Below are 25,486 nucleotides of genomic sequence, written 5' to 3'. Positions count from 1 at the left end.
TGTGAGGGATCCAGGGAGTTGTTGGATTCAAGGAAGGCTGCGAGTTGGCTATTGACGGCTTTCTCGATGACTTTGGCCGGGAAAGGGAGGAGGGAAATGGGTCGGTAGTTTTTCAGTTCTGAGGGGTCTGCTGTTGTTTTTTTCAGAAGGGCGCTGAGTTTGGCGTGTTTCCATATTTCTGGAAAGGTGGCGGAGTTGAAGGAGCAGTTGATGACATCGCGGAGTTGGGGAGCGATGATGGAGTCAGCTTTGTTGAAGATGTAGTGGGGACAGGGGTCAGAAGGTGAGCCAGAGTGGATTGAGTTCATAAGGCGAATGGTGTCTTCAATGGTGATTGGGTTCCAGGAGTTGAGGTAGTTAGTTGGAGGGGTGGGATCTGAAGGGGGTGGGGTGAGTTGGTCATTGGGAGTATTCTTGAAGCTGTTGTGGATGTCGGCAATTTTGTTGTAGAAGAAGGAGGATAGCGCATCGCAGAGGTCTTGGGAGTTAGTGATGTCGTTGGATGCTGCGGGAGGGTTGGTGAATTCTTTGACGATATTGAAGAGTTCCTTGCTGTTATGAGAATTGTTGTCGAGACGGTCCTTTAATGCTGATTTCTTGGCGGATCGAATCAGTTGGTGGTGTTTGCGGGTGGCTGTCTTGAGGAAGGCCATGTTGTCTGAGGTTGGTTCTTTTCTCCAATTCTTCTCCAGGGTGCGGCATGTCTTCTTGGATTTTTTAAGGTCATCATTGAACCAGGGAGCTTTTTTGCTAGATGATTTCGACTGGTGTTTTTTCAGGGGTGCTAGTTCGTCCGCACTGTGGGTAATCCATTGCCTGAGGTTGGTGGCCGCTAGGTCTGGGTCTGTTGCTAGGGTGGGAATGTTTTGGCTGAGTGATGTGAGGAGTTGGTCGGTGGTGATTTTGTTCCATTTTCTTCGGGGAATGGGTTGTGGACGGTTGTGGGTCAGGGTTGTTTTGTAGCTGAAGTGAACACAGCTGTGATCCGTCCAGTGGAGAGCTGTAGTGTGATCGAAGGAGATGTGCTTGCTGGAGGTGAAGATAGGGTCGAGCGTGTGTCCGGCTATGTGAGTGGGGGTGTCAACAAGTTGTTTGAGTCCGAGATTGGACAGGTTGTCCAGAAGGGTGGTGGTGTTGTTGTCGAGAATGTTGTCAAGGTGGTAGTTGAGGTCTCCTAGAAGAATGTAGTTCTCGGAGGCGAGGGCGTGCGGGCTGACGAAGTCAGTGATGTCGTCGCTGAATTGAGATCGGGTGCCTGGGGGCCTGTAAATGAGGGTTCCTCTAAGTGTGGTCCTGGGGTCGGTGTGGATCTGAAAGTGGAGGTACTCAATATAAAACCCGTTTTGTGTTTGGATTTCACAAGCTGAATAAATCTGACGGTATATAACATCCCTTTTAGGAGAGAAGTTAGACGAACAGGTTTGATTCACAGTTGGGCGAAGGGTTAAGAAAAAAAGAGAATAAATGTTAGGATATATAAAATAATCCAGCAAACTGCAAAATCCGTAAATTAATCTGTGTTGTTTTCTATTTCATAAAATATAATACAACTAAGTTGCAGCACTCGGTTTATATATATTTATTTAGAAGAAGCCCAACTGCTTAACATATACAATTAAATAAATCGTTGGAGGAAAGAGCAGAGGTTTTCACCAAAATGATTAAAGCAGTGAACAAATGCAGCTTTTAAGCAAAAATATTACAAACATTCAACTAATGCAGGCACAGTCGAGCGCACAAGCAGGCAGGCACGTTCAAGCGCTTAATGAGGGCAGCAGCGCTATGCAGGCAAAAGTTAAAGTACAGTGCAGCAAGCCACTTAAAGCGTCAGGAAAGCTCGGCAGCGCAATGCACACGATACCAGGCAGCTCTGGGCAGGAGTCAGCGAGGGCAGGAGGGAGCGACCGTTCTCAACGAAGTCGAGGCGGTCACAGCGCTATGGTGGACAGGGGTGAGCTTACACACTTAGAGGGAGGGAGGATCAGATGGGAGGCGGGTGCGTGGTGGAGGGGGGCGGGCTCAGGGCAAAACAACAACAACACAGCAAATGGCGGCAATAACGCGAGTGCAGACCGGGTTGGAGGAAAGAGCAGACGTTTTTACCAAAATGATTAAAGCAGTGAACAAATGCAGCTTTTAAGCAAAAATATTACAAACATTCAACTAATGCAGGCACAGTCGAGCGCACAAGCAGGCAGGCACGTTCAAGCGCTTAATGAGGGCAGCAGCGCTATGCAGGCAAAAGTTAAAGTACAGTGCAGCAAGCCACTTAAAGCGTCAGGAAAGCTCGGCAGCGCAATGCACACGATACCAGGCAGCTTTGGGCAGGAGTCAGCGAGGGCAGGAGGGAGCGACCGTTCTCAACGAAGTCGAGGCGGTCACGAGTGGTACAATCTGCATTAGGGAGGACTAATGACTTGTGTCTTGCACAAATCTAACTCATTATCAAACTTAGATTTGTATTACAAATGTCACAAACATAATTTCTCAAAAGCTTGATTTTTATCCGCCCCATCTCTGTTAGAACCCAAACCACTTCTGATTTGCCACTTATCTCCTGCAGTGACTGGAGTTCAATTTCCCCCAGTTTATAGGTCTGTCCAGACAGGAGTGAAGTGCACTTATTGGGTGTTCCTTCTGAAGGACAACATCACTTTGTGAGCAACAGACCGAGATATTACAATATTGCTGGAATTTGGAGAAGACAAGAAAATTACAGCTATCAGCCTGAATAAGACATTTTTATTTCTTTTAACCCTAAATCGTTGCAGGTGATTCTCAATGGCCAAAGAAGTCCACAGGGAGATAAAGGACAAGATGGCATCATGGAAGAAGAAACATGCAGTGGCCTGGACTTTGAGTTGAGCACTTTGAGAAAAGAGTTGTTGAACAGGCCTCCCTGCTGAATATGTATTTGTACCTTAGAAGTTGTCTCTGGGCTTTTAAGAGTTTAGGAGTGATATTGAAGAAAATATTTAGCTTTCTATAAATCTGAGATTGCTTAGTTCCTCTCGCAAATTAAAGGCTAAAATGAAACCATGGAGAAAAGATATCTCATCCTTTGAAACCTAGCATCACCAAAACTGACCAGAGACAAAAGGTTCCAGTTTATGTAACACAAGCACCATGTTCATGTGAAGCTGATACATCTGGAAAAGAGACAATGTTAGACAGAATCCTGAAAAGGTTACAACTGCAGAAGTGAGGAATGGGTGGGGTTGACACAGATGCTGTTGGAAGTGCATTTCATATTTCCGATGCTGACCCCCTGCGTTCTTCATATTTTTAAAATATTATCCTTATTCATTCATATTATTACTAATTGATTGTTCACCTTTGATGGATGAATTTAGATATACACACGCGCCCACTGTTATTTTTTTTTACTATTGAGGTAGGTCAATACCCCATAACTTCCTGACTCATTCCTTATGTCAGCTATGAGCATACATGTTCCATGAAGTTTGAAATGTGTAACATTCCGCATGATCAGCATAAATTATTCTTCCTGCATTAAATGATGAATATATTAGAAGTTATTGATTTTATAGAGTGCACATTAATACTATTTAGTTCACTCACTAAATGGGCTAGGACTTTATTAAACCAAAGTAATAATTATTTAATGTACTTGTTTTATATAGAGTGGACAAGATCCAAAGGAAATCAGAGTGCTGTACTAATTGAGACTGCAAGTTACTTACAATTAACAGAGTAATCATATGTGGTTTTAAAAATTACTCTCAGCAGAGAAGGAGGTAGGGCAGCATAAAGGGGTCATTGGAAAGGGGGGAGGGAGATCAAAGAACACATACAGCCACATTCTTTAAAAAAAATTACAATCCACACCCGTAGGTTTTATACCGTTACCTGAAGTATATTTACATATACCAACAATTAAAACAAATAAAACAGTAGTACTCCTACCTAGCCACTACTTTCTAGAAGTAGTCACATGGTTTAGCATTTACACAAGTGTGAATACTTCACAAAAGTTATTTTGAATAATGTAACTTTTTTCTCCCTGTAAACATATATTCCCAATTGATATGGCCGTACCCACTCTGGACACAGATTCAAAGCCCTTGGCAGGAGTAAATCTCCAACATTTCAATGTAGCAATTAGCCTAATTAGTTTGCGAATATCTACAAACACACGTTTGTTGGTGTTCACCCATTTACAAGGCTTTCCCTTCTTTGAATTACAACTTTGTGCCCGGTGTATAGATCTAGTTGCAACTAATGTTTCACTTCACTTACATATTTTCTTATTTTTTTTTTTTTTACGTTTTTTTATTGCAGAGTTATATGCACAGTACATTCAGCATTATGGGATCGTTTCTGTACAGATTCCTCCTCCTCTCATTCCCGCACCTGGTTAGTATACACAGCCATTCAGCCCACATCCCGAAGGCCGGGTGGCGTCATGTGCAGTCTCGGTGCATGTCACAATGTCTACTATACATAGTTCTTGTATGAGGCAATCTGCTGTCTGCTTTTCGGCTTAATCTCCCCATCCCCCTCCTTCATCAGGCAATAGTCCTCTAACTTCCTCAATTTTGTACCCCTGAACTGATCCTCCCCCCTCACCCCCTCAGTGTCCCCGCCTACGCCTAGCTCTGAGTAGCTCTACCCTGTGGTGATGGACAGAAGCATTCTGGTGGTTACTGTGAATGTGTGTCTGGTGAGGGTGTCGGTACCGCGGCAATCTCAGTTGGGTCCTCAGGGCCCTCTTGATCCAACTCCCCTTCCTCCTCTACTATACTATCTCGCAGTGCCTGCACCATCATTTCCCATGCCGTCGCTGCCTCCTGGGCTTGCTTGTCCGATCCACGACGAGCCAGCTGGTACCTGCTGTGCTCTCAGCCGCCGCCCATTTTAGAAATTCATTCAGCCATCTCCGGTGCGTCGGTCCCTTTTTCGATTTCCAACCCTTGGTCAACTCCCTTTTCGCTAAGATGAGGCCCATATCAATGAATTTGCTCGACATTTTATTTTTGGGTGTATGAGGGAACCAATGCAGTATGCTGACAGCCCCATCGTATTGCAGGTTCCTATCCATCACCTCATTCAACGTGTTGCCAATGTCCCTCCAATAATCCTGTAGGTGAGGGCAATCCCTTAGCATATGTATTAAATCCGCTCCTATCTTATTACATCTGGGGCAGGCCACGTCTTCCGCTCCGAAGTATTGTGCAATCTTGCCCGGGGTGAGGTAGGCCCTATGAATAATATAAAGGTGTATTAGCTGGAAGCGCGCATTTCTAGTGCTCTTTCTAGCCCTCCGTACTAGTTGGGACCATGCGGCCTCCGGGATTTCCATCTGCAGGTCCGTTTCCCATTTGGCCTTCAACGCCGCTAGCGGCTGCAAGGACTCACTTAACATTCTCGAATAGAGGCACGTTACTGCCTTGAAGGTGCCCGCTGCCATCATTGTGTACTGACATGCTACTGTCGTCGGTGGTTCGATTAATCCTTCCCCCCAGTGCGCCTGAACGGCCCTCACCACTGCCGCGTGTAGTAGGTAATCTCCCCTCGGAAGGTCATAGCGCTCCTGCAATGTTTGGTACGGGGCCATCACGCCATAATCGTAGAGATCATCCCACCATCTGCAATCGCGCTTCCTCCCACAGCTGGAGCCTCGACCAGTCTCCCCCATGTGGGAGTGCTGTCACCATGCCCAGAGGTATTTCGGGCGCATATGGGTGCTTGACTCCCGCACGTTTCTGCGAGCGGTTCCAACACAATCGGAACGTCCATTCCTCTTGGGAAAAGTCACTGAGCACTAGCTTCTGCTGCAGGGCAATATAAGCCAACACGTGGCGGGGGGTGCCGTCGTCCCTTTCCTGTTCCGGTCCGCGAAAAGCTCTCGCAACTTCTTGCGTGAACGTTTGCAGTTGGGCAGCCAAGTAGTAGAGTTCGAGATTCGGGACTGCCAGGCCTCCCTCGTCTTTGGGGCGGATCAGTGTTGCTAACGCAATTCTGCGTCTGACCTTACCCCATAAGAATGATATAATCGCCGATCTTAACTGCCGGAAAACCACTCCAGGCACCCAAATGGGGAGAGTCCTGAAGTAGTACAGCAAGCGCGGCAGGGCTACCATTTTTAAAAGAGCCACCCTACCGGCCACTGATAGAGGCAGGGTGGTCCAAAAGGACATACTGGTCCGCAGACTCGGATACAGCGGCCCACATTGCCTTCCAGCATTTCCGCCGGCTCATGATATACATGCACTCCTAGGTAGGTCAAACAGTCAGGTTCCCATCTAAGCCGTGGGAAGGCTGGGGGTTGGTCCTCCTCCTTCCGTAGGGGGAAGAGACAGGTTTTAGCCCAGTTCACTTTCAGGCCTGTTAAGGCGCCGAAGCGCGCCAGCAGTCTCTCTGCGCCCTCCACAGCCCTCTCGGCATCCTCCAAATAAAGGAGGATGTCATCCGCATACAGAGAAATAAAGTGTTGTGCCCCTCTGAACTCCAACCCTCTATAATAGGTACCCCGCCTGGCCATCGCTGCTAGTGGCTCCACCGCTAGTGCAAATAGCAGGGGAGAAAGTGCACATCCCTGTCTGGTACCCCGATGCACCTGGTACTGGTGTGAGACCAGGGTTCCAACCCTCACTCTTGCTCTCGCCGCCACGTATAACACTTTCGTCCAAGTGATGTATCCCTCCCCTAGGCCGAACCTCCTCATCACTCTATAATGGTACTCCCATTCTAGGCTGTCAAAGGCCTTCTCTATGTCCACAGCTAACACGAGGGGAGCCCCTGCCCCTGGGGGCGGGTTGTCCACCAGTCTGAGCAGTCTTCGGATGTTATGTGTCGTGTTACGGGTGGGTATAAATCCGGACTGGTCTTTATGGACTAGGTCTTGCATGTGGTTTAACAATCTGGAGGCCAGCACAGTGCTCAGGATCTTGTAATCTGTCATTAACATGGGCAGTGGTCTATAAGATGCAGGGTCTGTGCTCTCTCTACGTGGCTTTAGTAGAGGAATCATTATGGCCTCACACATTGATTGGGGGAGTCGGCCTCTGTCCCTGGCCTCATTGTATATTATTTGGAGCTTTGGGGCCAATTGGTCCAGATATCGTCCGTAGAACTCAACGGGCAGCCCGTCTATGCCCGGAGTTTTGTTACGTGCCATTCGTTTCACTGCTCCCCTTATTTCTGCTACCTCTATCGGGCCTCCTAGGGCGTCTGCCTGTTGCTATTCGAGCTGCGGCAATTGTAGCTCACTTAGAAAAGCGTCTATTGCCTCTCCCTGGTCCCCTAGCGCACTCTTATACAGCGTCTCGTAATATGCCCGAAAACTGCCCAATATATCCGATTGTGTGCTACAGATGCGGCCTCCTTCCCCCTCCAAGGCCAGGATCGGGTGACCGCTCCTAGTGGGGTTCGCCAACCAGACTAGGAGTGTGCCAGTTTTATCCCCCTCCGCGTGTGACTTTGTGAGGTACTTTCTAAAATCAAAACTGCGAAGGCGCTCCACTTCCACTGCCACCGCTTCCCTCGCTTCCCTAACCTTCCCCTGAAGCTCGGGCCGGTTGGGGCGTGTCCGTTCGGATTCCCTTAGCTTGCACTCAGCTTTCTCTAGGTCGTCTAGCAGGGTCCTGCGCACTCCCGCACATTTCCCTATACAGTGCCCTCTCACTACGGTTTTGAAGGCGTCCCACTCCACCGCTCGGGTTGTAGTGGAACCCTCGTTCTCTATAAAGTAGTGGGAAATCCTCTCCTTTAGTTCCTCTCGGAAAGGAGGGTCATCCAGCGTGTCCGGCCGTAGCCGCCACGTCGGGATCAGCGATAACTCAGCCATCCAGTTCAGTGTCAGGAGTAATGGGTTACGGTCGGATAATGTGCGCGCTAGATACTCAGTCCCGGTTATTGCAGGAAGCACCGATTGGGAGCATAAAAAGGTGTCAATGCGGACATGGAGGTCGTGCGGGCTGGAGTAAAATGAATAATCTCGCTCCGCCGGGTGTTGCATGCGCCAAGCGTCTGTTAGTCCCCATTTTCCTTGCCAATCTGATCTGCATCTCACTAGTCTATGTACTGGGGATGAATGCAGTGGTGGATGCGACCTATCTAGTATCGTGTCTGCTATGGAATTGAAGTCCCCTCCCATCAGAACAGGACCTGTGAGGTAATTGGCCAGTTCCCCGGATAATTTTGTAAAGTAGTGTGCTTGGTCTACATTGGGTGCGTAGATACTGCTGAGTACAATGTGTCGGCCTCTAAGCTTACCCTCGACTACTACAAACCTCCCTTCCGGGTCAACTATATGTCTGGTTACTTGAAAAGGAGTGCCCGTCCGTATCCATATTAACACCCCTCTAGCAAAAGCAGAATACGTGGTGGTGAACAATTGCCCTCTCCATCTACGCTGCAGCACGATTCCTTCCTTCTTCGTCAGGTGGGTTTCTTGTAGAAATGCTATGTGTACCCCTCTTCGAACCAAATAAGCATGAATCTTGTGCCTCCTTGCCATAGTATGCAGCCCTCTCACATTCCAAGACATACATTTTATCGATCCCGCATTAGCCATTGTCCCACAGTGTCCGGTTCAAGTCAAAGGTGTATCGTCTCCTGGCATCAGGCGTGACACTGATCCCGCCCCCCCCACTGAACCAGTGGCGTAACGATACTTGAGGGGGCCCCCCTGCAAACTACATGGAGGGGGCCCCCCTCCCATCCTCCTTGCCAGTCTAGAGCTCTCAGGCCAGCGACCCGCCATACTGCAGGGGGTGCGGGGCGATTGTTACGCCACTGTCACCAATACAGCCATTATAAGTAACACTGGATGGTGGAGTCAAAGGTTGGGCTTAGTCTACCAGCAGGCTATCATAGGTGGCGGTCCATTCATTACAGTGTCCCTGCCATCAGTAGACCGGGGAAGTTTGCCCAATGTTAGGTGGGTTTCCTGATGCAGACTCCTGTCATGATATACAACATCGGGCCCACTCATCTTCAGTTTTGACAAAAGTGCATCCACTGCTCCTTCTCTTTTAAAGCATTAGACAACGTGACAATGCAGTATTTCAAAAGCCGATGTAACTACAAAGAGCACATTTTCATAATACATTTTTATTAGTAGACAATAGCAATCTTAAGAGGCATTGCATAGCTTCATACACACTTTGACCTCAATTCCATCACAGACTCTCTCTCTCTCTCAGTGAGTCAGTCTCTCTCTCTCTCTCTCTCTCTCTCTCTCTCTCTCTCTCTCTCTCTGTCATTCTGTCTCTCTGTCAGTCAGTCAGTCAGTCTCTCTCTCTCTCTTAGTCAGTCAGTCTATCTCTCTCTGTCATTCAGTCTCTTTGTCAGTCAGTCTGTCAGTCAGTCTCTCTCTCTGTCAGTCTGTCAGTCAGTCTCTCTCTCAGTCAGTCAGTATATCTCTCTCTGTCATTCAGTCTCTCTCAGTCAGCCAGTCTCTCTCAGTCAGTCAGTCTCTCTCAGTCAGTCAGTCTCTCTCAGTCAGTCAGTCAGTCTCTCTCTCTCTCTCTCTGTCAGTCAGTCGGTCTCTCTCGCTCTATCAGTCTCTCTCAGTCAGTCCCTCTCTCTGTCAGTCTCCCTCTCAGTCAGTCTCTCTCCCTGTCAGTCCCTCTGTCTGTCAGTCCCTCTGTCTGTCAGTCTCTCTATCAGTCACTCTCTCTCTATCAGTCTCTCTATCTCTCTTTTTATGTCAGTCTCTCTCAGTCAGTCTCTCTCAGTTAGTCAGTCTCTCTCTCAGTCAGGCTCTCCCTTTCTGTCAGTCAGTATCACACAGTCTCTCTCTGTCAGTTTCTCCCAGTCAGTCAGTCTCTCTCTTTCAGTCAGCCAGTTCCTCTCTATCAGTCAGTCTCTCTCTCTGTCTGTCAGCCAGTCTCTCTCTCTGTCAGTCAGTCTCTCGCTCTGTCAGAGTCTCAGTCTCTCTCTGCCAGTCTCTCTCTCTCAGTCAGTCTCTCTCTCAGTCAGTCTCTCTCCCAGTCAGTCTCTCTCTCTCAATCAGTCTCTCTCAGTCAGTCAGTCTCTCTCTTAGTCAGTCTCTCTCTTTTAGTCCCTCTCTCTGTCAGTCTCTCTCTGTCAGTCTCTCTCTAAGTCAGTCTCTCTCTCAGTCAGTCCCTCTCCCTGTCAGTCTCTCTCTCTCTCTCTGTCAGTCAGTCGGTCTCTCTCGCTCTATCAGTCTCTCTCAGTCAGTCCCTCTCTCTGTCAGTCTCTCTCTCAGTCAGTCCCTCTGTCTGTCAGTCCCTCTGTCTGTCAGTCCCTCTGTCTGTCAGTCCCTCTGTCTGTCAGTCCCTCTGTCTGTGAGTCTCTCTATCAGTCCCTCTCTCTCTATCAGTCTCTCTATCTCTCTTTTTCTGTCAGTCTCTCTCAGTCAGTCTCTCTCAGTTAGTCAGTCTCTCTCTCAGTCAGGCTCTCCCTTTCTGTCAGTCAGTATCTCACAGTCTCTCTCTGTCAGTTTCTCCCAGTCAGTCAGTCTCTCTCTTTCAGTCAGCCAGTTCCTCTCTATCAGTCAGTCTCTCTCTCTCTCGGTCAGCCAGTCTCTCTCTCTCTGTCAGTCAGTCTCTCGCTCTGTCAGAGTCTCAGTCTCTCTCTGTCAGTCAGTCTCTCTCTGTCAGTCAGTCTCTCTCTCAGTCAGTCTCTCTCTCTCAGTCAGTCTCTCTCTCTCAAACAGTCTCTCTCTTAGTCAGTCTCTCTCTTTTAGTCCCTCTCTCTGTCAGTCTCTCTCTGTCAGTCTCTCTCTAAGTCAGTCTCTCTCTCTGTCAGTCCCTCTCTCTGTCAGTCCCTCTCTCTGTCAGTCCCTCTCTCTGTCAGGCGCTCGCTCTCAGCCTCTCTCTCTCAGTCTCTCTCTCTCTGTCAGTCAGTCTTCCAGACAGTCTCTCTCTCCCTCTGTCAGTCTCTCTCAGTCAGTCATTCTCTCTCTCGCAGTGAGCCAGTCTCTCTCAGTCAGTCTCTCTCGTAGTCAGTGACTCTCTCTGTCAGTCAGTCTCTCTCTCTGTCAGTCAGTCTCTCTCTCTGTCAGTCAGTCAGTCTCCCTCTCCCAGTCAGTCTCTCTCTCTCTCCCAGTCAGTCAGTCAGTCTCTCTCTCAGTCTCTCTGTCAGTCAATCTCTCTCTCTGTCAGTCAGTATCTCTCTACGTCAGTCAGTCAGTCTCTGTAAGTCAGTCAGTCTCTCTCTCCCTCTGTCAGTCTCTCTCAGTCAGTCATTCTCTCTCTCTCGCAGTGAGCCAGTCTCTCTCAGTCAGTCACTCTCTCAGTCAGCCAGTCTCTCTCTCTCTGTCAGTTTTTCAGTCAGTCAGTCTCTCGGTCAGTCAGTATTCAGTCTCTGAGTCAGTCAGTCAGTCTCTACTTTTTCTCCACTCTCTCCATTCTCTCTCTCAACTCTGTCCACTCTATCTCTACTGTCTCTCTCTCCACTCTATCTCCAATGTCTCTCTCTCCACTTTCTCTCTCTCTACTCTCTCTCCACTCTCTCACTATCTGTCTCTCACCACTCTCTCTCCACTCTCTCCCTCCACTGTCTCCCCCCACTCTCTCGCTACTCTCTCTCCACTCTCTCTCTCCACCCTCTCTCCCTTCTCTCTCTCTCTCTCTCTCCACTCTCTCTCTCTCTCCGTGCTCTCTCTCTATCTCCACTCTCTCTCCTCTCTCTCTCTCTCCACTCTCTCTCTCTCCACGCTCTCTCTCTCCATGCTCTCTCTCTCTCTCTCCACTCTCTCTCTCCACTCTCTCTCCACTCTCTCTCGCTGTCTCTCTCTCCACCCTCTCTCTCCACCCTCTCTCCATTCTCTCTCTCCACTCTCTCCACTCTCTGTCTCTCTCCACTGTCTCTCTCCACTCTCTCTCTCTCTCTCCACTCTCTCTATCTCCACTCTCTCTATCTCCACTCTCTCTCTCTCCACTCTCTCTCTCTCCACTCTCTCTCCTCTCTATCTCTCTCCACTCTCTCTCTCCACTCTCTCTCCACTGTCTCTCCACTTTCTCTCTCTTCTGTCTCTCTCCACCCTGTCTCTCTCCACTCTGTCTCTCTCCACTCTGTCTCTCTCCACTCTACCTCTACTCTCTCTCCACTGTCTCTCCACTGTCTCTCTCTCGACTTTCTCTCTCTACTCTCTCTCCACTCTCTCGCTATCGCTCTCTCTCCCTCCACTCTCTCTCCACACTCTTTCCACTTTCTCTCTCCACCCTTTCTCCCTTCTCTCTCTACTCTCTCTCCACTCTCTGTCTCTCTCCACTGTCTCTCTCCACTGTCTCTCTCCACTCTCTCCCTCCACTCTCTCTATCTACTCTCTCTCTCCACTCTCTCTCCCTTCTCTCTCCCTCTCTCCACTCTCTGTCTCTCTCTACTGTCTCTCTCCACTCTCTCTCTCTCCACTATCTCTCCTCTCTCTCTCTCCTCTCTCTCTCCTCTCTCTCTCTCCACTCTCTCTCCTCTCTCTCTATCTCCATTCTCTCTCTCTCCACTCTCTCTCCGCCCTCTCTATCTCCACTCTCTCTCTCCACTCTCTCTCCAATCTCTCCACTCTCTCCACTCTCTCTCTCCACTCTCTCTCCACTTTCCCAGTCTTCTGTCTCTCTCCACTCTGTCTCTCTCCACTCTGTCTCTCTCCACTCTGCCTCTACTCTCTCCCCACTGTCTCTCCACTGTCTCTCGCTCCACTCTATCCTCTCTATCTCTCTCCACTCTCTCTCTCCACTCTCTCTCCAATCTCTCCACTCTCTCCACTCTCTCTCCACTGTCTCTCCACTTTCTCTCTCTTCTGTCTCTCTCCACTCTGTCTCTCTCCACTCTGTCTCTCTCCACTCTGTCTCTCTCCACTCTGCCTCTACTCTCTCTCCACTGTCTCTCCACTGTCTCTCTCTCCACTTTCGCTCTCTACTCTCTCTCCACTCTCTCACTATCGCTCTCTCTCCCTCCACTGTCTCCCTCCACTCTCTCTCCACTCTCTTTCCACTCTCTCTCTCCACCCTCTCTCCCTTCTCTCTCTACTCTCTCTCCACTCTCTGTCTCTCTCCACTGTCTCTCTCCACTGTCTCTCTCCACTCTCTCCGTCCACTCTCTCTCTCTACTCTCTCTCTCCACTCTCTCTCCCTTCTCTCTCTCTCTCCACTCTCTCCACTCTCTGTCTCTCTCCACTGTCTCTCTCCACTCTCTCTCTCTCTCCACTCTCTCTCCTCTCTCTCTCTCTCTCTCTCTCTCCTCTCTCTCCACTCTCTCTCCTCTCTCTCTCTCCACTCTCTCTCCTCTCTCTCTATCTCCACTCTCTCTCTCTCCACTCTCTCTCTCTCCACTCTCTCTCCTCTCTATCTCTCTCCACTCTCTCTCTCCACTCTCTCTCCAATCTCTCCACTCTCTCTCTCCACTCTCTCTCCACTCTCTCTCCACTGTCTCTCCACTTTCTTGGTCTTCTGTCTCTCTCCACTCTGTCTCCCTCCACTCTGTCTCTCTCCACTCTGTCTCTCTCCACTCTGTCTCTCTCCACTCTGTCTCTCTCCACTCTGCCTCTACTCTCTCTCCACTGTCTCTCCACTGTCTCTCGCTCCACTCTCTCTCTCTATTCTCTCTCCACTCTCTCACTATCGCTCTCTCTCCCTCCACTGTCTCCCTCCACTCTCTCTCCACTCTCTTTCCACTCTCTCTCTCCATCCTCTCTCCCTTCTCTCTCCACTCTCTCTCCACTCTCTGTCTCTCTCCACTGTCTCTCTCCACTCTCTCCCTCTACTCTCTCTCTCTACTATCTCTCTCCACTCTCTCTCTCTACTCCCCCTCTCTACTCTCTCTCTCCAATCTCTCCACTCTCTCTCTCTCGCTAACTCTCTCCATGCTCTCTCCACTCTCTCCCACTCTCTCTCTCCACTCCCCCTCTCTCCACTCCCCCTCTCTCCCACTCTCCCTCACTCTCTCCCCCTCCCTACTCCACCTCTGCCTTGCATCCTTTTCTACCTTGCACCATTCTCCCCTCTGCCTTGCAGCATTCTCCCCTCTGCCTTGCACCCTTCACCCCTCTGCCTTGCACCCTTCACCCCTCTGCCTTGCACCCTTCTCCCCTCTGCCTTGCACCCTTCTCCCCTCTGCCTTGCACCATTCTCCCCTCTGCCTTGTGCCCTTCTCCCCTCTGCCTTGCACCCTTCTCCTCTCTGCCTTGCACCCTTCTCCACCTCTGTCTTGCACCCTTTTCTAACATGCTCCATTCTCCCCTCCCCCTTGCACCCTTCTCCCCCTCCCCCTTGTACCATACTCCACCTCCGCCTTGCACCTTTTCTACCGTGCACCATTCTCCCCTCTGCCTTGCACCATTCTCCCCTCTGCCTTGCACCCTTCTCCTCTCTGCCTTGCACCCTACTCCACCTCCGCCTTGCACCCTTTTCTACCTTGCACCATTCTCCCCTCTGCCTTACACCCTTCTCCCCTCTGCCTTGTACCTTTCTCCCCTCCGCCTTGCACCCTTCCCTACCTTGCACCTTTCTCCCCTCCGCCTTGCACCCTTCCCCTCTCTGCCTGCACCCTTCTCCTCTCTGCCTTGCACCCTTCTCCCCTCTGCCTTGCACCCTTCTCCCCTCTGCCTTGCACCCTTCTCCCCCTCCGCCTTGCAACCTTCTCCCCCTTGCACCCTTCTCCCCTATGCCTTGCACCCTTCTCCTCTCTGCCTTGCACCCTTCTCCCCCTTGCACCCTTCTCCTCTCTGCCTTGCACCCTTCTCCTCTCTGCCTTGCACCCTTCTCTTCTCTGCCTTGCACCCTTCTACTCTCTGCCTTGCACCCTTCTCCTCTCTGCCTTGCACCCTTCTCTTCTCTGCCTTGCACCCTTCTCCCCTCTGCCTTGCCCCCCCTACCCCCTTCCTGCGGACGCCCATGGTGCTTCTAACAAGAGTGCTTACCTGAGGGCCCCATTTTGCTGCCTCATCCCTTCTCATATGAGCTTTGCCCTGGAGAATGCTCTCTTTGGGGGCCCCCACCCCCACCCTTATCAGGGTCCTGACTCTAAGCAGTGCTCTGTGCGGCCTCCTACGATCTGGGGTCCCCACCCCATGCTTGTTCCCATGCTTGTCCCCATCTCTTCTCTTCTCTTGTGAGGTGGGCTTTGCTTATGGGGAGGAGAGAGTGGGGGCCGGGCTCTGAGCTGCCTCAGAGGAGCAGTGGAGACTGTCGTCTCTGGGGCCCCCACTCATCCTTGTCCCTGTCTCTTCTCTTGTGGGGTGAGGCCCCCACTCCCATCCTTGTCCCTGTCTCTTCGCTACTCTTGTGGGGCCCCCACCCCATCCTTGTCCCTGTCCCTTCTCTTCTCTTGTGGGGTGGGGCCCCCAACCCATCCTTGTCCCTGTCTCTTCTCTTGTGGGGTGGGGCCCCCACCCCACCTTTGTCCCTGTCTTCTCTTGTGGGGTGGGGCCCCCACCCCACCTTTGTCCCTGTCTTCTCTAGTGGGGTGGGCTTTGCTTTTGGAGAGGAGAGAGTGGGGGCCAGGCTCTGTGCTGCCTCAGAGGAGCAGTGGAGACTGCTGTCTCTGGGGCCCCCACCCCACCCTTGTCCCGCCTGCCTCCGGCTCTGACTGAAGAGAAACAATGTTGATACCTTGTTTCTCTTTAGTCAGAGCCTGGGAGGGGGGAGGGGGCGAGGGGTTTGGAGCAGGCTGCAGGCTGCACCTGCTTCAGACACAGAGGGAGAGAGGCTTTGCGTTAGCGCAAGCCTCTCTCACAGCTCTCAGAAGAGCTGAGGGGGCAGGGGGCCCCCTTAATTAACTGAACAGAGTTGGGCCCCCCCGCACTGCGGGGGCTGCGGGGGCGTTTGTTACGCCCCTGCACTTAACTTCTCCTACCTCCCTCCCCTTCCCTACGCCTTGAGTCACCCCAACTTCTCCAGGCCCCCCCCCCCAGAACAGGACCTAACCCCGAAAGAGCAGCTCCCATCCAAACTGTGAACGAGCAAACGTGCTCACAAGTTCTACTATTCCGCAGTCTGCACTACGGAGGCCTTAAGGGCCCTAAGGAGCGTGTACTAGGCACAAGCACTATGATCCCAGTTCCCATACCTCCCGTCCCTCAATACGCAATAGCACTCACGATGATCCAGCCTTACAACTGTCCTCTCAGGTGCCCAAGGCGGGAGTCCCAATAGCCTCCATTCCAGGAAAAGCGCCAATGCTCTCTCTCTCAGCCCTCAATTATGTTCTCCGACGTCTGTAGCGTGACCGTTGGACCCTTCATGTCGCCAAACTCCGATTGTTCTGTCTCTGAGCCCGTTCCCTGTTCATCCGAGCCTGAAACTCTTCCCGATTGGGTGAGCGCTGAGCCCGAGACGTCCATTACTGCCTGCAACGCCGCTCTCCTCTCGTTCTCCGTTTGGGACTCCGTAGGTCTCCTGGATTTCTGGCTGCGCCCCCGGAGCCTCCGTGATTTCTTCGCTAGTTGCCTCTGCCGTTCCTCCTCCACTCGAAACCGGGCCCCGTCTGTGCCCGCTTTGTAAGTGTCCCACCAGGCCCATGCCTCCGCCGCCGTGGGGAAGAACAGTGATTTCTCGTCCACTATGATTCGGAGTCTGGCCGGGAAAAGGAGCGAATATTGGATGCCTTCAGTTCGCAGTTCTTTTTTGATGGAGAGGAAAGAGGCCCTCAGCTTTTGAGTTTCGAATGTATAGTCCGGGAACAGCGTGACTCTACTATTGTCCACTTGGAAGGGGCCCGCTTCCCGGGCTCTCTGCAGAAGCCAATCCCTGTCCTTTTAGTGTAGCAATTTGATAACCACCGGGCGAGGTGGTAGGCCCGGTTGCGGGGGTTTGGCCGGTACTCGGTGTGCCCTCTCCAGTGTGAAAAAGGGCGAGAGGCCCTCCGGGGCCACAGCTGTCTTCAGCCATTCGGTCAGGTATCCGGGGCCACAGCCGTCTTCAGCCATTCGGTCAGGTATCCCACCATGTCCGATCCCTCTTTTTTCTCTGGAAGGCCCACTAGGCGCACAATGTTCCTCCGACTGCGGTTTTCGGCATCCTCCGCCCGTCTCTCCAGGGCTTGTATACGTTCCAGAGCCTCTGTGAGTTGCCCCTCCATGGTCTTGTGTGTCGGCACTACGTCCTTCAGAGTATCCTCCGCAGCTTTGACCCTGTCCGCCAGCTTTCCGTGATCAGCTCGTAGGAGTCCCAGTCCCGTCGACACCTGCACAATATCTTGATGTAGAGCGTCTTTCGTGGCTGCGAGTTCAGACCGCTACATTTGATTTTAAGCACCTTGGAGAATTCTATGAAAACTGCTTTCTGGCTTAGGGTGTGCAACGTAGCACAGGAAATGAAGAACATATAGTAAATGCAGCATAGGCATCTCACCAGGATAGTTTCAGGATTTCCATTAACCATTGCTACATTTCAGTGATTACCTGAGGCTCCCACTCCCTGGAAATCAGAACTCTTCTGGTACTTGAAAAGACAAGAAGAATAAAAGGTCTGCCGAGTGGTACAATCTGCATTAGGGAGGACTAATGACTTGTGTCTTGCACAAATCTAACTCATTATCAAACTTAGATTTTTATTACAAATGTCACAAACATGATTTCTGAAAAGCTTGATTTTTATCCACCCCATCTCTGTTAGAACCCAAACCACTTCTGATTCGCCACTTACCTCCTGCAGTGACTGTAGTTAAATTTCCCCCAGCTTATAGTTCTGTCCAGACAGGAGTGAAGTGCACTTATTAGGTGTTTCTTCTGAAGGACACTATCTCTTTGTGAGCAACAGCCCGAGAAATTACAATATTGCTGGAATTTGGAGAAGACAAGAAAATGACAGCTATCAGATCAAACTGGTGTACCTGAAGAAAGACATTTTTATTTCTTTTACCCTAAATCTTTGCAGGTGATTCTCAATGGCCAAAGAAGTCCACAGGGAGATAAAGGACAAGATGGCATCATGGAAGAAGAACCATGCAGTGGCCTGAGTTGAGCACTTTTAGAAAAGAGTTGTTGAACAGGCCTCCCTGCTGAATATGTACTTGTACCTTAGAAGTTGTCTCTGGGCTTTTAAGAATTTAGGAGTGATATTGAAGAAAATATTGAGCTTTCTATGAATCTGAGATGGCTTAGTTCCTCTCGCAAATTAAAGGCTAAAATGAAACCATGGGGAAAAGATATCTCATCCTTTGAAACCTAGCATCACCAAAACTGACCAGAGACAAAAGGTTCCAGTTTCTGTAACACAAGCACCATGTTCATGTGAAGCTGATACATCTGGAAAAGAAGCAATGTTAGACAGAATCCTGAAAAGGTTACAACTGCAGAAGTGAGGAATGGGTGAGGTTGACACAGATGCTGTTGGAAGTGTATTTCATATTTCTGATGCTGACCCCCTGCGTTCTTCATATTTTTTTAATATTATCCCTATTCATTCACATTATTACTAATTGATTGTTCTCCTTTGATGGATGAATTTAGATATACACACACGCACACTGTTACTTTTTTTTCTATTGAGGTAGGTCAATACCCCATAACTTCCTGACTCATTCCTTATGTCAGCTATGAGCATACATGTTCCATAAAGTTTGAAATGTGTAACATTCCGCATGATCAGCATAAATTATTCTTCCTGCATTAAATGATGAATATATTAGAAGTTATTGATTTTATAGAGTGCACATTAATACTATTTAGTTCACTCACTAAATGGTCTAGGACTTTATTAAAACAAAGTAATAATTATTTCATGTACTTGTTTTATATAGAGTGGACAAAATCCAAAGGAAATCAGAGTGCTGTACTAATGGAGACTGCAACTTACTTACAATTAACAGAGTAATCATATGTGGTTATAAAAATATCTCTCATTAGAGAAGGAGGTAGGGCAGCATAAAGGGGTCATTGGAAAAGGGGGAAGGGAGATTAAAGAACACATACAGCCACATTCTTAAAAAAAATTAATTACAATCCACACCCGTAAGTTTTATACCGTTACCTGAAGTATATTTACATATACCAACAAGTAAAAAAAATAAAACAGTAGTACTCCTACCGAGCCACTACTTTCTAGAAGTAGTCACATGGTTTAGCATTTGCACAAGTGTGAATACTTCACAATAAGTTATTTTGAATAATGTAACTTTTTTCTCCCTGTAAACATATATTCCCCATTGATATGGCGGTACCCACTCTGGACATAGATTCAAAGCAATTGGCAGGAGTAAATCTCTAACATTTCAATATAGCAATTAGCCTAATTAGTTTGCAAATATCTACAAACGCACGTTTGTTGGTGTTCACCCATTTACAAGGCTTTCCCTTCTTTGAATTACAACTTTGTGCCCAGTGTATAGATCTAGTTGCAACTAATGTTTCACTTCACTTACATAATTTCTTATGTGAGTAAAGTGATTTCTGGCTGGAAATTCATGTTTTGTTGAATGAAAACATAAATCTGTACTTGTAAACCATGGTATTGGAGCAGCTCATCTGAACTTTGGTGTACGAATGGCATTGTCAATTGTTTCTATGGTCATGATAAGAGGAACTGCTGTGAGGAAACAGATTGTCTTTAGCAGGCAACTTCAACAGAAGCAGCATGAAAACTGAAAATGAATGATGCAATTGAGGTGATTCTTCCAAGGATGGAAAAATGAATGTGAGAGGGGTGCTGTAAAAACTTATTATGGAGAAGAGCAGGACTGGCCTTACCTGGCATCAGGCGTTTCCCCAGGAGGCTAAAAGGGTGGGGGCAGGTTTTTTTTTTTACTGGGGGCAGGTTTTGCAGTGGTGCTGCAATAACTGCCCCCATTAACAAAAGTGTTGCCAGACTCCTGGGGCCAGGCAGTGCTTACGCAGGGGCTGGTCCAAGAAAACTGCAGGGCTGCTGTGGGTTCTCAATCTGTCCCTGTTAAGGAGGAATAAGTCATAGGTAGGTTCCTTAAAGTGTTCCAACAAATAATAGTCTTGTGCTGTATTCTATAATTGAGTAGATACAACTGGTACCATAACGTGGTAGTGAGAACCTTTGAAGAGGACGTAGAAGTACCTACGAAGGCTGGAGTGAGTGTGTATTTGTTTCCCAAGTTTGCAGTTTTCCAGTGGGACGACTTTTTTACTCCACAGGTTCTTGATTATCTGAAGTTTTCATCAACTAAGTGAAGTCAAATCGAGTAAAGATTCTGAGTATTTTTCTTTTTTTTATTTATTTAAAGAGTTTTATATAGCGCTGGCTAGACCCGAAGGTATCAGAGCGCTTTACATGCGAATCCACAATGTAACAGAACAAGTTCAACAAATTACACAATACATCAAATAAGCAACACAATTAGGAGGACAATAAGGAGAGACGAGAAGAAGTCTGTCTAAAGACCGACTGGGTAGGTGACGACCAAGGAGGGAATCCACGGCCAATCTCCTCTATAGCTAAACCAGGTAGCTCCATCAGGCATCAGACAGAATAGTTCAGTCTCAATACATTGAGAGAGGAGAGAAGGAGAGACATAGAATAGAGGGAGGATGCAGGAGGAGAGGACAGGAGAGACGAAAGGAAGTGGAACACTGTGGTTCGACAATATAACAGAAAAAGATCAACAATTACACATTACATCAAATAATCAGCCATACATTAGGAGAGGAGAGAAAAGAGAGAGAAAAGTAGTGGGGGGTAGAGGAGGTGAGAAAGTGAGGATAAGGGAAGAGACAATAAGGAGAGACGAAAAGAAGTCTGTCTAAAGACCGACTGGGTAGGTGACGACCAAGGAGGGAATCCACGGTCCGTCTCCCCTATAGCTAAACCAGGTAGCTCCATCAGGCATCAGTCAAAATAGTTCAGTCTCAATACATTGAGAGAGGAGGGAAGGAGAGACATAACTAGAGGGAGGATGCGAGGAGAGACAAAGGGAAGTGCAACAATGTGGTTCAACAATATAACAAAACAAAATCGAAAATTACACATTACATCAAACAATCAGCAATACATTCGGAGAGGAGAGAAAGGAGAGAGAAAAGTAGTGGGGGGTAGGGGAGGTGAGAAAGTGAGGATAAGGGAAGAGACAACCATAGAGATGAAAGGAAGTCGGTCTAAAGAACGACTGGGTAGAAAGTGAAGATAAGGGGAAAGACAATCGTAGAGACGAAAGGAAGTCTGTCTAAAGACCGACTGGGTAGGTGACGACCAAGGAGGGAATCCATGGCCCATCTCCCCTATAGCTAAACCAGGCAACTCCATCGGGCATCAGACAAAATAGTTTGGTCTCATGTGTCGAGGGAAGAGGTTCACTGAGAAACAGGGTGGGGACAAGGGGCAGGTGAGGACAGAAGCTGGAAAGAGTAGGAGCGGAGAGGGGAGAGGGGAGGGGGAAGAGAGAGGGGGAAGATAAGGTCAGGAGAGACACAGGAGCGTTTGCCCGAAGTCCGGCTAGGTAGGTGATAGTCAAAGGAGGGAGTCTAAAGTTAATCTCCCCTATGGTTCGCGAGGTAGTTTCACCGGGCATCATACAAAAGTAGCTTTAGAGTTGAGGCCATAGAGTTGAGACAACAGAGTGTAGTGACGCAGGCTCCCGTCACCGCCCACTGGAGTGAACACTGTTGTTATGTCGTCTTCTTCACTTCACTGTGGCATCCCTTTGGCTGTCACGATTACTAAGGCGGTTTCGGTTTCACTCTTCCTCCCAGCTGCCTGGGAGGGTGTTCTTTTAATTGCTGCCTCACTCACAACTCCTACAATGTAGCTAGGCCAACGCTCACCAGGCTGACCTGCCACCACTCATCCCTCTGCACAGTGTTGTGCGGTTAAAGTGCGGAGCTCCGCTCTTCTCAACATGCCTCAGGGTCCCCCAGTACTGCACCAAATACTCACGGCCAGCTCGCAGCCCCTGGTCGCCAGCCCGTCGCAGCTGCTCCTGCGGTGCTTTCTGCTGCCTGCCGCCTACTCTGTGCCTCCTTTGTCCCAGCGCCTAAGATGGCGGCTCTCACTTTCTGTCGGCCGCCTGGGATTAGGCTAAGCAGCGCTGCAATCCTCCCAGCAGTTTCTGCGACCGGGAGCGCCCCCTGCTCACTTCCGCACTTCAATTCGTTCTGCTCCGGAGGTCCCGTCCCACTTCTCCTAACCTCCGGAGTTGCAGAGTCTCACGCTGGCAATAAGCTCCTCAGTGCCGGACCACCGGCTCCGGTCCGCGTATTGTCTTTTATCGGCTCAGTGGGAACTGTGCCAATAAAGTCACCGCCATGTGGGTCCCAACGTCTCCGGTGTCCCCGCGTCGGCCTTCTCAGTCATTTCCCGGCTTCCCTTTTATTTACTGTGCCGGCATGGCCACCATCTTGCCCTCCGACTCGCAGGCAGCTCATCCCGGGAAATTCGCCGATCCTCGATATCCAGGTGCCTTGCTGTGCCCCAGCGGATCTCCGGCATGCCGAGCTCCGTAAGCCTTTGCCGATCCGCAAGCCTCCCGCCTAAATCCAGGGAGTTCGGGACGACGAGCAAAGAAGGGGAGGTCTCAAAGCGCCGGGAGCCTTGCGCCAAGGTCCAGAGGGAAGCCCCAGGGACCAAGCCAAACTCAGGTCAACTGCAGCAGGGGAAGGTCGTCTCCTCACGGGACCAAAAAGGTCCACCGCAGATTTGAGAGTCTCAGGCCAGGTGCAAACTCCGGGGCTGAGGAGCGAAGGACCGGGAAGGCGCAGTAGTATTTTGTACTGCAGACGCAGCTGGTGAAGGTATTTTAGGATATATATGAACAATGGTAGTATTTTGTATCCACAGATAGTATTGCTGTGGCACAGAGTGGTGATAGCAGGAAGACCTGAATGTTTCAGTGTAGATAGAATGTGTAATGTACTTGATTATTTTTACAAAAAATACAATGAAGGCAATTACATTTTTTTCATATATGAAGATATTCGAATACCCTTCCATATGTTGACCATTACATTTTATACACGTTTAAGCTGTATGTTTCTGCACCGTTAATCTAATTTCTACATTCTTCCAGAAGTTTAAATTCAGAGTAACATGTATAGCCAATCTGGAATCTGATTCCCTTAACACTGAAATACTTAAGAGTTTTATAAGCGATAAAATGCTGTAGCCCGAATTCTGATTGATCTGCTTTCATCACTGATTTACTATTACTTTAGCCGTTCTACAAAGCTCTCTGCCAGTAGTCTTACATTTAATAATGATAAACGTTTTTGTGAGCACTCGGTTAATTGCTCTTTGCTTTTTCGGGAGTCTGTTTATAGCTAGAACATGGTTCGACAGCACGGAGTTGGAGCCAAACAACACCTGTGCAAAATTGACTGGAGAATGCAGCTTAATTGTAAGGGTTATTCGTCCCAGTTACTTTTACTATATGTACATATAAGTGAAACCTCCAGCATAAGTACTTCTGAAATAGTCAGTCCTTGGTCTTTAAATGACCATTTAAACTGTACATCTATCGAACACTAGTGGTATACATCACACAAATGCACACACACACCCAGTGCTACATCAAGACTGCCACCTTTCCCGATGACTGGAAACTCGCCGAGATCAACCCCTTCCTAAAGAAGCCATCCGCCTACCCGTCAGACCTCAAGAATTTCAAACCCATCTCCCTTCTCCCCTTCCTAGCCAAGTTCATTGAGAAGGCCATCAAAGCCCAACTCTCCGAGTTTATCGAAGGGAACCACGTCCTGGACATCTCCCAATCTGGTTTCCGACGCAACCACAGCACCAAGACCGCACTCCTCGCTGCCACTGACGACATCTGCTCCCTCATTGACCAAGGCAAAACCACAGTCCACATTCTACTTGACCTCTTGGCCGCCTTCGATACCGTCTCCCACCGTAACCTGAATTATGAGACTCCACGACACCGGCATCCATGACAAGGCCCTGAACTGGATCCACTCCTTACTTACCGGCCAAACATAGTAAGTCAGACTACCTCTGTTCCTCTCAGAACCTACAGAGATCAGCTGCGGAGTCCCCAGGGCTGCTTCCTGAACCCAACCCTCTTCAACATCTACATGACCGCCCTCGCTGCCATCATCAGGAACCACAGACTCAACGTAATCTCCTACACTGACAACACCCAGCTGAACCTCTTCATCACCAATGAACCCACAGCCACCAGAATCAGCTTCCACAGCAGGATGAAGGCCATTGCCAGCTGGATGAAGCTCAACTCGGACAAGACCAAAGTACTCATCTGGGAACCACCCCCTCAGCCTAGAATGACTCCTGCTGGCTCGCCACACTGGGAAAATTGTGAGACAAGGCATAGAAATTGTCAGCTTTCCTCTCACTGGGTGCATGGCTGGGCCCCATGTGAGTAATCACTCCCTTTGAATTCACTAGCATTACTGGTGAGCACAACTCTCTGACAATTCATTACCGATCTATGTTCAGATTTCCCTCATTGTTTGGATCTGATGGTACCCCTTACTGGATGTGGGGTCGAAACACAGTCGACACATTTAAACAAACCATTTTATAGCCTTCACAAATGTGGTAGAAGGCTAGGAATAAGGACTGGGTGTTGAACAATATTAATGTTTGTGTGATTTTGAAACCTCGATATATGTTATAAATTGCCACTCTGGTGATATAGGTTCTAAGTTCACTTGGGACACTGAGCACCTTTTTTCTTTGGTACTATAACACATATTTGCACAAATATTATTGTCCTGTGTATTGCATTCCGTGTGATTGGTCTTCTTTTTCAGCATCACTATACCAATGGTAACTGCCATTATGCATAGATAATATTAAGTATCCTGTACATTGTTCACATGAACTGCTGTCTCTTTAGTAAATGTTAATTGCCATGGTTCCTTGTGAGTAGGATTGCCCTTGTTGCTTGTATACGAATAAGGCCATCCACTTAGGTAGCCTTTTAAAACATATCTCATGCCCGGCCTTGCAGCCTCTGCATGTGCAATCTTAAACTGCCATTTTGACCTGGCAAAATAAACCATTTTCAGGTCTAAACCTTCCTTTTTCAAACCTAAAGGTCACCCCCTTGGAGAGGCCGTAAAACAGCCTATAAGGCAGTGGGGTAGTGACATACCCTTTTAAATTTTACCTGACATGGTAGTGAAAAACTCTTACATTTGTTTATTACTACTGCAAGGCCTCCCACTTCTCCAATTGGATAATAATGGATTGTCCTATTACATTCAAAAGGTGCTAACTTTTAATTGGGAACAAGTAAACATTACATGAAAAGTGTCTGAGGAAATGTAATAAAAAACATCTTTAATGTTAAAGTTGGATTTTGTTACAATTTTTAAAATTACCCTTTTAGAAACTTGACATTTTCCTGCCATAACTATTTGGTGCCTGCAGCCTATTCCTGGGTCACTGACTCGGTTAGTTGACAGTTGGAATTTGTTTATTTCTCCCAGACAGCCATAAAATAGAGGGATTAGATGTGCCTAGATGGAACAACAATTGGCAGGATGGGAGGGCGAAGCTGGGCACAGCCCCACTTGAAACTGAAAAGGTTGTGCCCTGTCTTCACACAAAGGACTTGCCACCACTGCATTGTTCATGCAGCCAGTCTGGAGCCATAGCAGGGGAGGCAGGAAACTTCA

Source organism: Lissotriton helveticus, chromosome 7 (assembly GCF_964261635.1).
Source record: "Lissotriton helveticus chromosome 7, aLisHel1.1, whole genome shotgun sequence".
NCBI classification, from domain to species: Eukaryota; Metazoa; Chordata; class Amphibia; order Caudata; family Salamandridae; genus Lissotriton; species Lissotriton helveticus.
The sequence above is the reverse complement of the archived record's forward strand: the minus strand, read 5'-3'. Positions refer to the sequence as shown.